This window comes from Aedes albopictus, chromosome 3 (assembly GCF_035046485.1).
Source record: "Aedes albopictus strain Foshan chromosome 3, AalbF5, whole genome shotgun sequence".
Classification (NCBI taxonomy): Eukaryota; Metazoa; Arthropoda; class Insecta; order Diptera; family Culicidae; genus Aedes; species Aedes albopictus.
This window is the reverse complement of record NC_085138.1, coordinates 194,656,395-194,670,008: the sequence shown is the minus strand read 5'-3', so window position 1 is coordinate 194,670,008 and position 13,614 is coordinate 194,656,395. Positions and strand designations below refer to the sequence as shown.

At 46.6% G+C, this 13,614-nt stretch overlaps 1 long non-coding RNA gene across 1 annotated transcript in view; it reads right to left on the bottom strand.

The window, feature by feature from the left end:
* The window catches only part of LOC134284105 (uncharacterized), a 259,257-nt gene extending 245,843 nt beyond the window's left edge, over window positions 1-13,414 (bottom strand). Inside the window, exon 1 of the long non-coding RNA XR_009995626.1 lies at window positions 12,954-13,414. This is a non-coding gene — a long non-coding RNA (uncharacterized LOC134284105). The remainder of the gene's footprint in view (window positions 1-12,953) is intronic.
* Window positions 13,415-13,614: the final 200 nt, after the last annotated feature.

Below are 13,614 nucleotides of genomic sequence, written 5' to 3'. Positions count from 1 at the left end.
TATGTAACGTAGACTTCGGCCAGTGTGCCACCTCACAACCCCTCCTCTCTTCAAGAGGCTGCGTAGTATATGGACAGGCCCTAACTGTTTGAATAACCGATAAAACATATGCCCACTAGCTAAAGCAGCTAATCACTTCAGCGCACACTAGGAGGCACAGACGAGTTTGTACTCTTTTTGCCATTCCTACATGATCTCTTAAGAATCTTATTTTTAGACTCTCGCCACAAATCTAAAGAAGACTGATTTTCACAAATTCATTATGTGAATTTTCAGAGACTATGATATATTGAGGGTATTATGAAAAATAATGATTGTTTCTACTTAATACATAAGCAGTTCCTTAAAATTATTGTATTGGGCTAAGAAAGTGATAAGACAAACAGGAGAATGTATTTATTCATTTAAAATTCATTTATTTATTTATTTATATCTATATTTATATTTATATCAGTTTAACAACAAGAATCTCAAGAACCACTTGATTTTCTTTTTCGGAGTCTTCGAAATCAGAATGATAAGCCTCAATGTGATCAATTACTTTCGCTGCTTTTGGTTTTCTGTCTTTCTTCTTCGATTGCAAATTGTTCAAAACTGTACCTATCGTAGAATGCCCTGTTGACTGCCCTGTTGACTGAATTTATAAACTTTTGCAAATTTCGATAACCTTGCAGTTTCGCAATGAGCAACACCAACGGTTCTGCAGAAACGGGTTGCAGTACAGGTCGCGGCACGGTGGTTTGCTACCTGGGCCTTCTCATAAATACTGCTCTCTTTGTACTTGTGAAAAACCCCAGGAGCGCGCTAGTGGTATACTTGAAGCATACAATGCCACATAAACAATGAGGAATTTGATTAACATTTTTCTTTGAACGCTTATTCCATCCAAATCCTTGAATGCAAAGAAATCTGCTTGTTCCATTTCGATGACCTTGATTGAATAGATTTTTCGAATGTTGGCAATCATCTGCACCCAATCCTTGATTATCTGTGTACAGATAGATGCTGGTGGTGTTCTTGGCCCCGTGAACACAATCGGCCTCCATGAGTGGCATAAGCAAACGGTGAATGATAGAAATTTCCTTGCCGGTGTCAATGCAGTCTTCAATGAAGTAAAGAGAACAGCAGAAAAAGAAATTCACATTTTGACCCCTGCAGCAATCACTGTACCTAACAGAACATTGTGTCAACCTTAGGGGGCAGCTATTTCAGCTCTTTGTACAAACAGGATCTTATTTTCTGTGAGCCACGTTCCGCTAACCCCTCATGTCACAGATAGCAAGTTGCCTTGTACTACTCAATGAAGATTGTCCTGTACGTCGTCAGGTTGAGGGTATACAACTGTCGCTTGTAATACGATTCGCCATTGGTCAAAATCGGTTTTGGTAGACATTTCTGCAGATCGAACAACATTGTCCTTAAGTTTAGAAGCAAATTCACTACGTTTATTGTCCTTTTTCTTCTTTTTGTACATCTATTTTTGGTGTTCATCCCTTTGCTTTTCAAGATCCAGTTTTCCTTCTTCATTTTCCGCATTCTGGATTAAAACGTTTAACTGATCACATCTGTTACAAGCATCCGTTTGAGGTTTGCGGAAGCTCAAGTTGAAATCCTTAGTAAAAATCTTCCGATACACGTTTTCCTGAATTGTCTGCACATCTTCTTGATGGTTGAATCACTCGAGAGATGGTTTTACTGTTGTAAGCAGGAAATTGTCGGATATTCCTTCGAACTGCTTCCTTTGAATCCTCTGCAGATTCCACACATTCTTGCTCGGTTTCCAGATTTTTCATTTTTCAAACACAGCGCCGCAGCACTGCTTACTTAGTAGGCTTCCTACTTTACTATTCGAAACATCCAATGTTTTCAAAAACTTGTTTTCCTGAACTGGTTGGCATAAAGTACTTGACCGACTACTGGCGACGCAGTGGCGTAGCCAGAAGTTGTCTTTGGTAGTGTGACGACGTGATGGTCCAGCCGTAGTGTCGCACTTTTCTTAGCTATCGATACTGTTAATGATGAATTGTTTTTATTTTTATTTTTAACCACTTAACCTAATTTACAGCTCTTTTGTTCACTGGGGCACTACGAGATCGATTACAGCTGACAGCTGCACTTACAGTTTGTACAGCGCCTAAATTTATTCTATTCTAATTATACTATATCGAACTGGTTGCCTATGTGCTGCTTTCACTTTCTACTCTGGCCATGGTAGAATGATGAGCACGAGGATGATGATGTGTGGCTGCTGTTCCTTTTCCAGTCCGATTGAGGGTCCACTATTAGTTGCCATTTCGCCGATAGGTATTCAGTTATCCGGGACTGTTAAAGCTATGAGAGCTCAGAAGAGGGTCAAGTGCCAGCCGCTCTCGGGGGGAAGAGCAACTGACGAAGTTCCGGGGCTGGAATCGAACCCATGATCATCTGCTTATGAAGCGAACGTGTGACCACTTGCGCCACGGGCCCAGGCGAACCAGGATCGAAATTGATAAGGTGTTTTTGTGTAAGATCAAGCATACTTGAACTAGTATCCCTGCATGTATCGCTTAGTATCTGATTCCTAGACCACGATACATGGAAGGAAACTATTTAAAGTATGTTAGATCTAACTGAAAAACGTCTGATCAATTTCGGCCCAAAGATCAATTTGACTCCGGTATCTGGGTAAGCCTGTCCCTTTTTCTTAGCCTCCTTACGCTGGAAATTTTTCCATTTTTGCCTATTTTTGCCTTTCCTCCTCATCCGTCGATGCAGGAGCGCATAGCCATTCTGGATCGTTTTCGGAAAGCAGTGAAATCGTTTCGTTGAGGTGAATGCTTTCTATAACAACACAAATATTTTAAAATCGCCCAAAAGGTGATATTACTTAAGCTTACCTGAAACGAAGGATCACTGGCACTTCCGGAAGTTCAATGAGTGATTCTCTTATTTGCCCAAGCTTTGCTTCAGGAACGGTCCCGACTGTGGGAATTGAACCCGGAATCTCATATACCGGTTCATTTAGTTTTCCTATTTCTGCTGACAGTGATCCCGATCATATCGTGTCACCGCATGTTGGTTCCGTATTTGAGTCAGTTGAGCCGCTCTCTATACTAGTAAATAAAGGCGTAGTAGCTCCAAATAGCTCGTTATGATTTTTAAGCTCTACTCACTCACTACTGCAACAGATTCCATCAGCATATCTTCAGGTGTCAACCACACCACTTCCACAAAAAATTCGAGTTCGTTTAATCGAGTGTGAAAATATAAATTCATCGGAGCGTATCTCTTCTGGTTGCGAAACTGTAAAAAAAAAGATATTTCTAGACTGCTTTTCCTTTTTATTATTGAGTGAGATTTATCGATTTCTGAGTAGGTCCAACTCAGTCACTGAGTAGACATTTTCTCTGTGTATTTCGTCAAGTTGCAAGTCAAACTAGGGAAAGGGAATAAAGTGATGATCGTAGTCGCTTACAAATGGCAAACCATATTATACCAGTGCATCCTGCACAAGTTTATGCACGGATGTCAAAGTGGTTTTGGGAAATGGCGGTGTGGCAGAAGGTTCACGTTGGTGCGTAGATGCCAGGCGTAGATGCCACTGGATTTGCAGCAAATGTCCTTGGGAATGATCCTTAAGGATCCTCAGGATACTACGTAGTCACAAACCCCCACCCTTTGCGTTAAAGTGGATAAAAAAGTCAATTTCCAAGAATAAATCATTTCTCGACTTATTTCATCAAACATTTCACTAGAAAATAAAATGGCTCAATGTTCCGTGCACAGGATTCGTAGGAAATGTCCTTGGGAATGATCCTGAAGGATCGTCAGGACACTACGTAGTCACAAACCCCCACCCTTTGCGTTAAAGTGGATAAAAAGTCAATTTCCTAGAATAAGTCATTTTCGACTTATTTCATCAAACACTTCACCAGAAAATAAAATGACTCAATGTTCCGTGCACAGGATTCGTAGCAAATGTCCTTAGGTATGATTCTTAAGGATCGTCAGGACACTACGTAGTCACAAACCCCCACCCTTTCGTTAAAGTGGTTAAAAAAGTCAATTTCCAATAATAAATCATTTTTCGACTTATTTCATCAAACACAGCACCAGAAAATTGAATGGCTCAATGTTCAGTCTACAGGATTTGCAGTTGGGTAAATCGCCAATTGTTGCACGGCTAAAAATTCGTCAATTATTGCACACCTAATAAGAAAAGCATGGAGTATGCAACAATAGGCAAGTTTTTAGCCGTGCAACATTTGGCAAATTACCCGAAGGGCCAATTTCTTCACCCTGGCTTAAGCGTTAAACCTGGTTTAACTATATGGGTAAGCCTGGCTTACCGGTTAAGCCGAGGTGAAGAAATCGACCCTATATGCTGGAAAAACTTGTAATTAAGAAGGCACGAAATGTTGCTAATTGGCAAATTGGGAGATGAAATTTGTGAAAAAAATCGCGTTCTGGTGGGATTCGAACCCACGACTCCGTATTCGCTAGACCGGCGCTTTAACCAACTAAGCCACAGAACAGGTAATGGTTCTGCGGAATAGAAAGCCAAACTGACTCCGAAGCCGCACCATGAACACTCCTATTTCACAAACTCATCTATCTTTTCGGCTTAGATACCAATCCACAACACACTCCTATTTGTGCCCACTAACTACAAGTGCGAGCGAATTATTTATATAAAGCCGAGACTTACTCTCGCACTCCGCATACCTAGCCACCAGGCAGTTTTTTTTTGCTGGTGTCTAATTAGTATGCGTCGAGAGCTCGGCACGGTCGGACGCTCGGACGACCGAACTGCGCCAAGTGACGCAAGCAAGGGTACAATGATACATATTGCCCATTTTACTGGCATTTTACCAGATTAGCTGGTATGTCTGAAACATACTGGAAAAACTTGTAATTAAGAAGGCACGAAATGTTGCTAATTGGCAAATTGGGAGATGAAATTTGTGAAAAAAATCGCGTTCTGGTGGGATTCGAACCCACGACTCCGTATTCGCTAGACCGGCGCTTTAACCAACTAAGCCACAGAACAGGTAATGGTTCTGCGGAATAGAAAGCCAAACTGACTCCGAAGCCGCACCATGAACACTCCTATTTCACAAACTCATCTCTCTTTTCGGCTTAGATGCCAATCCACAACACACTCCTATTTGTGCCCACTAACTACAAGTGCGAGCGAATTATTTATATAAAGCCGAGACTTACTCCCGCACTCCGCATACCTAGCCACCAGGCAGTTTTTTTTACTGGTGTCTAATTAGTATGCGTCGAGAGCTCGGCACGGTCGGACGCTCGGACGAGTTTGTGAATTAGGAGTGTTCATGGTGCGGCTTCGGAGTCAGTTTGGCTTTCTATTCCGCAGAACCATTACCTGTTCTGTGGCTTAGTTGGTTAAAGCGCCGGTCTAGCGAATACGGAGTCGTGGGTTCGAATCCCACCAGAACGCGATTTTTTTCACAAATTTCATCTCCCAATTTGCCAATTAGCAACATTTCGTGCCTTCTTAATTACAAGTTTTTCCAGTATGTTACTCCAGTATGGATCAGCTAATCTGGTAAAATGCCAGTAAAATGGGCAATATGTATCATTGTACCCTTGCTTGCGTCACTTGGCGCAGTTCGGTCGTCCGAGCGTCCGACCGTGCCGAGCTCTCGACGCATACTAATTAGACACCAGCAAAAAAAAACTGCCTGGTGGCTAGGTATGCGGAGTGCGAGAGTAAGTCTCGGCTTTATATAAATAATTCGCTCGCACTTGTAGTTAGTGGGCACAAATAGGAGTGTGTTGTGGATTGGCATCTAAGCCGAAAAGAGAGATGAGTTTGTGAAATAGGAGTGTTCATGGTGCGGCTTCGGAGTCAGTTTGGCTTTCTATTCCGCAGAACCATTACCTGTTCTGTGGCTTAGTTGGTTAAAGCGCCGGTCTAGCGAATACGGAGTCGTGGGTTCGAATCCCACCAGAACGCGATTTTTTTCACAAATTTCATCTCCCAATTTGCCAATTAGCAACATTTCGTGCCTTCTTAATTACAAGTTTTTCCAGTATGTTTCAGACATACCAGCTAATCTGGTAAAATGCCAGTAAAATGGGCAATATGTATCATTGTACCCTTGCTTGCGACCCTATATGTCCTTGGGAATGATCTTTTCGGATTGTCAGGACACTACGTCGTCACAATTCCCCACCCTTTGCGTTAAAGTGGTTCAGGAAAAGTCAACAAATTTGTTCTATGAGTTTACTCGTTATTAATGTTTCTAAGGAGGGATATGACTTGATAATAGTACCTGTTCCGTCGGAGGAACAGCACAGGACCGGTAGCTCGATGGGAAGGAGGGGAACTTAGCCTTCGGAAAGGCTGTGGCTTCCACTGGGGAGGAAAAGGCGATTTTACACTAAAAACTACTTAACTGCTATATTTCTCTTCGGTGTGTACAGGTTGGTGTTTTAATCAAGACTCTTTTATGTTCGCGCACGCAATCTCCTAGAAGGACGGGTAGCAACTATATGGAGGTAGAAAATTGCGCTGCCCTGTGGCGGTGGTGGAAATTTCCTTATATGTACATAGGCAGTTCGGCGGTGGTTCGGGCGTCGTCGGCGGCTGGCACATAAGGACACGCAATGAATGCGTGGTCGGTTGGCTGATCCTTGCGTACATGTTTGTTCACGTTGTCGCTCGGTTTGTGGGATGGACAAACAGACGACGTGGTGTGTGTGAGGGTAATAGGGTGGTTGTTACCCGACGTCTCCACTAGACAGAAATGTCTTGCCATTTTGCTGCCAGAAAGAGAAAATGTAACAGAAATGATCAACACCGCTGCTTTCCATGCAAACAGCGAGAGAACATGTCTGTCATGACACATCTGTCCAGCAAAATGGCAAGACATTTCTGTCTAGTGGAGACGTCGGGTTAGTCGGGTTTGGAGCCGTAATATACTCGCGGCGACTCGAGGTTAGTTTGGGTGGGAGATGCGGTCAAAATCTAAATGGTACTTCGCGTTGGGAGCGAACATACTTCCGGGTCGGAAAAGGTGGAAACAAGTAGAACTGTGGACTTGGACAGGAAAGCAACTATCATGGCAACTCAGGAGGACTAACAATCAGGAAACTTTAATTGATCTTTTAGGAGGATTTATCATTCACGAGGGTTACTTACTTAGGACATACTTTAGGCGGATACACTTCACTGTTCAACCTTGGAATAGCTTAAGGAAACTTCGTAGGTGGACTTGCTGACTTCAAAACTGGACAACAAACATGATTCTTGGGGAACGCTATGAGCTCGGGAGGATAAAACTTCTTTGTAGCTTGGGATGCATCACTTCATGTCTTTAGGTAAGGAGGAAAACTTCTTCTGTGGACTTTTGGAAGGAAACTAGAGGACCATCAATGGCAAATTTATGCTTCATGTTAAAAATTCAAATTCTACGAGAGGTTTGCGATGTGGACTGTATTTTGGATTCTTGGCTATCTTGGTAGAACTTGAAACTTAGTGTATATGAACTTTATTCAAGGATAGGCAATCTGACTTGTTTTGGCAAAGGAACTTATCTAGGAAAGGCTAAAAAAATCAAAATAGGAAACTTAGGAGACTTAACTTGATTGGATTCTTTGACATCATAGGATTGGTGATTTCAAACTTACTCTGGACCCAGGGAAACAAATCATAACACGTTGAAAAGGGGCTGTCCATAAACCACGTGGTCATTTTTTTGGGACTTTGCAACACCCCCCCCCCCCCCCCCGCGTGGTCATTTGTCCATACAAAAATTTTTATTTGTCCATACAAAATGGTCATAGGCCGAACCACCCCCCCCCCCCCCCCCTAATCACCACGTGGTTTATGGACAGCCCCAAAAGGAAATCAGTCGGGTGAAATTTCTTTAAGGGGCATATCACTAATCAACGGCAATTCAGAAAAGGGGACTTTGATTCTTGGCAGGGTCTTCATCTTCGGAGAAACAGGAAATCACAAGGAAATCAGGTTTCAGACTATGGCATGGGCTCTAGGTGTTACTAGCAGAATCAAGGGACTCAAACTTGACAGGGAACTATTTAATGGGATGGAATTTCATTCAGGGCTAGGCAAGGACAATTAGCAGGAACTCAACATAGGAAAGGAATCACAACGCAATGAGGGTAGAGGAAGGCAACTTTGTTATTTCGTTAGAGGTTTCTACGGAGGACTGGGGAAACCACTCAAAGCCAGGATAGGAAATTCACACACCACAGATCGAATGCTTGCTCACCTGTGGCGTCTGGCTCGTCTTTCTTCGGGTCGTTGGGTGGACGCGTTCGGGGCACGCGCTCTGGGATGGCTTCGCTGCGTCGGGATCGCTTGGATGGTTCATCGGGTGGCTTCCTCGGCCACGGGTCGAAATGGAGCTGCTTGCATTCACCAGTCGGGCTGACCGGCGGCGGGTCCAGTGGTGGTTGGTTCATCATTGATAACACCACAATCCAATTCTTCTTATTGGGAGGTTCTCTAACTACCGGACGGGTTCCGGCTATCTTCGGGATTGGGACTTGTTCTTTTTGGCTCTGGATTCGCTTGAGTGCCGGACGGATTCCGGCTGTCGTTGGAGGTAGCTTCTCTGTTGGACACATATTCTTCGGGATGGGCTTCGCAATTCGTTGGATGCCGTCAGACATAACAGGAAGGAGAATCGACGGGATCTCTGTAGGAGTGCCGGTTGACGTCAGGCTTGAGTTGGTCACCGGACGGGTTTCGGCAGGCTTCGAGACGGGTTTGTCCACTGGACGGCTTCCAGCGAACTTCAGCGGTGGCTTGGTTACCGGACGGAGACCGGCTGACACTACGAAGGGCTTGGCTGCCGGACTGGTACCGGCGGACATCACGATTGGCTTCACCACTAGACTGGTTCCAGTGGACTTCGGAAACGGCTTGAGCTTGATCATCGCACTGGTGCCGACGAGCTTCAGGAACGTCTTGGCCATCGGGCAGGTACCGACGGACCACAGCTTGGTTACCGGACGGGCACCAGTGGGAATCAGGACACGCACGACCATCGGGTAGGTTCCAACGGTCATCTGGAAAATATTGAACACCGGACGGGCACCGGTGGATCGGAGGATGGACTTCATCACCGGACGGGCACCGGTAGATGTCAGGATTCGTTTTCGTACTGAGCTGGTACCAGCGTATTCAGGAAGTGGCTTGACCACTGGACAGGAACCGGCGGACATCTGGACGGACTTAACCACCGGACGGGTACTGATGGGCATCAACTTCGGTTTGGTTGCCGGACAGGAACCGGTGGATTTCAGGGCGGAACTGTCTACTGGACTGCTTCCAGCGGACATCGGATTCGGTTTTAGCGTTGGACGGGAACCGACGGACATCGGAGCGTACTTGCCCACCGGACTGGTTCCAATGGACATCGGAATCGGCGTGGATACCGGAGGAGGACCGGCAAACATCGTGGGTGTCTTGGCCGCCGAACGGGTATCGACGGTTGTCTTGACTACCGGGCTTGTACTGATAGACGGTGGCCGCAGGATCGGCTTGTCCACTGGACTGGCACCAACGGACATCAGGAGAGGCTTGTTCACCGGACAGGGACCGGCAGACATCTGGAAGGACTCGACCACCGGACTGGGACCGGCAGACATCTCGAATGACTTGACCACCGGACGGGAACCGGCAGACTTCTTGGCCGCCGAACGGGTATCGACGGTTGGATTGACTACCGGACTGGTACCGATAGACGATGGACGCAGGCTAGGCTTGCCTACTGGACTGGCACCAGCAGACATCATTAGTGGCTTGTCCACCGGACAGGAACCGGCAGACACCTGGATGGAATTGACCACCGGACGGGAACCGGCAGGCATCTCGTTGGGTTTGACCATCGGACGGGCACCGATGGGCATCTTGGTTGGTTTGACCGTCGGACTGGAACCGACGAACATCATATCGGAGTTATTCACCGGACAAGTACCGGTAGAATTCTTGGTCGACTTGGCCACCGAACAGGTATCGACGGGCATCAGGGCGGAATCGACCACCGGACTGGCTCCGGTAGACCTTAGGATCGGATTGGCTGCCGAATAGGATCCGGTCGCGCGCTGGAACTGTTGGAGTACCGGATAGGAACCGGTCGTAGTCTGGAACGGCTGGGATACCGGAAGGACACCGGTCGGATTCTGTTTCGGTTGGAATGCCGGAAGGGAACCGGCTTTAGACTGGAGCGACGGGGGTACCGAACGGAATTCGGTCACGGACAGCAACTGTCGGGATACCGGAAGGAGACCGGTCGGAGTCCGTTGCTGCTGGTTTGCCGGAAGGGAACCGGCCATGCACTGGGGCGGCTGTGGTACCGGAAGGGATCCGGTCGGACTTTGGGACACCGGAGGCAATCCGGTTGGCTTCGGGATCTGCATGGGCTTGGGATAGAATCCTGGTGGCGATCGGAACGGCTTCAGCACCGGATGGAATCCGGTAGGAATCGTTAACACCTTCGGATAAACTTCACTCGGATCGAATGGACATCGGGACGGGTTCGCCACCGGATCAGTTCCGGAGAGCGCTTTGCTTGACGTCGGTGTCTCTGGATCTTTGGATGGAATGCCGACAAACTTGGCTGGCTCGTTGCCGACAAGGACATCCTCCTTGCTCGTCGAAGGATGCTTACTTTCACACGTTGAACGCTCGAAGGCAACGGCTGTCACCTCTTCTTCACACTTGGCTGCTTCTTCGGCCGGCGGGGCTGCCGACTCGGGAATAGTGACCTCGGTGAAATCACTCTCAGGTTGGACCTCGGCTGGTCCACGCAAAGGAATCTTCTTGTCGGAATCCTCGCCGCGTCGTGGCTTCTCGGTCTGGATTGGATTGGAAACACTCGTACTCACCTCATTCTCTTTCGGCAATGACGAGCGTGGCCTCTCCACCACGGCAGGAATCGGAACCGGTTGTTCCGTCGTTTGGCTCGGTGACTGGCTTCTTAGGGTAGGAGGGCTGAGCCAGCGTGTAGTGGTCGCCACGGAGTAGCTGGATGGCGACCTTCGCTTGTTGAAACCATTGTCACTGGTGGTCGGGCAGGAAATCAGAAGGGTTTCCACCATAACGCAGGCTTCGTCGTGGATGTCTTCGAAGCGCCAGTAATCCTCATCTAGCTCTTCGAGTCTTTCGGCTGGGAGTGCAGACAAAAGTTCACCGTACACTCTCTGGTACTCACGATAATGGCACTGGAGTTCACTCTCATATGTCTTCACTCGTGCCAAACTCGGTTGGACGACACCACTTTCTTCACTGATTCGTTCTTGGAGCTTCTTAATTCTTGCCTCAACGTGGCTACGTTGGGCGAACAACCTTTTTACTTCGGCCATTCTGGGTTCGGGAACCGCTAGTGTTTGGGAACCACTACACACGCGCGCGATTCACTTTCGGAAGGAATGGTTCGGACTTCTTCACTTGCACTGCATTCTTTGGGAAACCATGTCTCTTTCTCTCCGCCAGAGAAAACCACGGAAAATCACTTCTTAACACTGGGATCGAACTACCGGGGCAGGAACACCAGCAATCCTCTCGGTAGGAATGCTGTATGCCGTCGACAACAGCAATGGAAGGGAATTGCCCCAATCGGCTGATTGGCGACAACACAGCTGCGGTTGCAGCTTCACAGGGCACTGGATTCTTTATCCGGTTCGCTAGGACCAAATGTTCCGTCGGAGGAACAGCACAGGACCGGTAGCTCGATGGGAAGGAGGGGAACTTAGCCTTCGGAAAGGCTGTGGCTTCCACTGGGGAGGAAAAGGCGATTTTACACTAAAAACTACTTAACTACTATATTTCTCTTCGGTGTGTACAGGTTGGTGTTTGAATCAAGACTCTTTTATGTTCGCGCACGCAATCTCCTAGAAGGACGGGTAGCAACTATATGGAGGTAGAAAATTGCGCTGCCCTGTGGCGGTGGTGGAAATTTCCTTATATGTACATAGGCAGTGCGGCGGTGGTTCGGGCGTCGTCGGCGGCTGGCACATAAGGACACACAATGAATGCGTGGTCGGTTGGCTGATCCTTGCGTACATGTTTGTTCACGTTGTCGCTCGGTTTGTGGGATGGACAAACAGACGACGTGGTGTGTGTGAGGGTAATAGGGTGGTTGTTAGTCGGGTTTGGAGCCGTAATATACTCGCGGCGACTCGAGGTTAGTTTGGGTGGGAGATGCGGTCAAAATCTAAATGGTACTTCGCGTTGGGAGCGAACAGTACCATTAACCCTATATAGTGTAGTTTACCCTAATTTCCAATCCATTCGGATTCACTACATCATACTTACTTACCTTACCAATCAGGCTAAGGCCGGGGTAGCCTCTGCTGTACATAGTAGCCGCTTCATTCCACTCGGTCCATGGCTGTTTGTCTCCAGTTCCGCATTCTGCGTAGGGTCCGCAGATCGTCCTCCATTTGGTCGACCTACCTAGCTCGCTGCGCTCCACGTCTTCTTGTACCGGTCGGATAACTCTCGAGAACCATTTTAGTCGGATTGCTATCCGACATCCCGCCCACCGTAGCCTCCCGATTTTCGCGGTATGGACGATGGTTGCACACTTCGAAAAAATCTTGTAATTTTGTGTCATATAAGTCCGACATATAAAAGCAACACATTTGACGCAAAATTGTGTGCGATCTTATTTTTACAGGCAGCGGAAAATGTTTGACTCATGTAATTTTACCGCAACAGCTCAGCGCGTCGGCTGCTTGTATACATGAACTGTGCTATTTATAGCACCGAATATTGAAACAAAAAAAATCACAAAAAGTTCCATTCGGGAATCGAACCTCGATCCTCAGAGTGTCAGTTTTCAATCTTACACTCTTGGCTGACTCACCACGTTGAAGAGATGGAAGTCGAAGATGAATAACTTCTACCATAACGAACTTGCCAGTTCGGCTGTCGCGTCGTCACTGCTGGCGTGTATGTATGTACCTGAGACGTATGTACTGAGACAGCCGTCATCGCAGCCAAGCAGACAAAGCCGCCTTCTGATTTACTGAGCGTGGCTGTTTTCGTTTACCACTGCATCGGCTAATGGCATCGGATTGTCATTTCCAGGTTTGTGGCTCAACTCGGTGTTAAATTTATGATTGGTTTTCATGCTGTTTCACCTTCGTAATAAACAAATTTCCAATCGACTGCAATCTTCATCTGATTTTGTAAGGTGCTGTTTGACAGTTCAACATCAGTAATCATTATGTTTCTGTAACATGTCGCGTAAATTTACAGCATATAGAACTAAATTATCAGTTCTGTGATTTAAAATTATGACTGGAAGAACTCAAACAATATAAACTTAATACGTACGTCACAAAAAGTGAAAAAATGTGGCACATTTATGTTTATGTCAAAGCTTTTTCAGGCAGTTCGATCAATTGTGTCACTATTAAAATTGAGATTTTTTTAGTGTGCGCTCTCCTTATTACACCCTCTAAAGCAATGTTGAACAGCAAGCACGAAAGACCATCACCTTGCCCTCTGCGAGATTCGAAGGGACTCGAGAGTGTCCCTGATACTCGAACTACATCACTCGTTCGATCGTCGCCTTGATCAATCGTGTCAGTTTATCCGGGAATCCGTATTCGTGCATAATCACTACA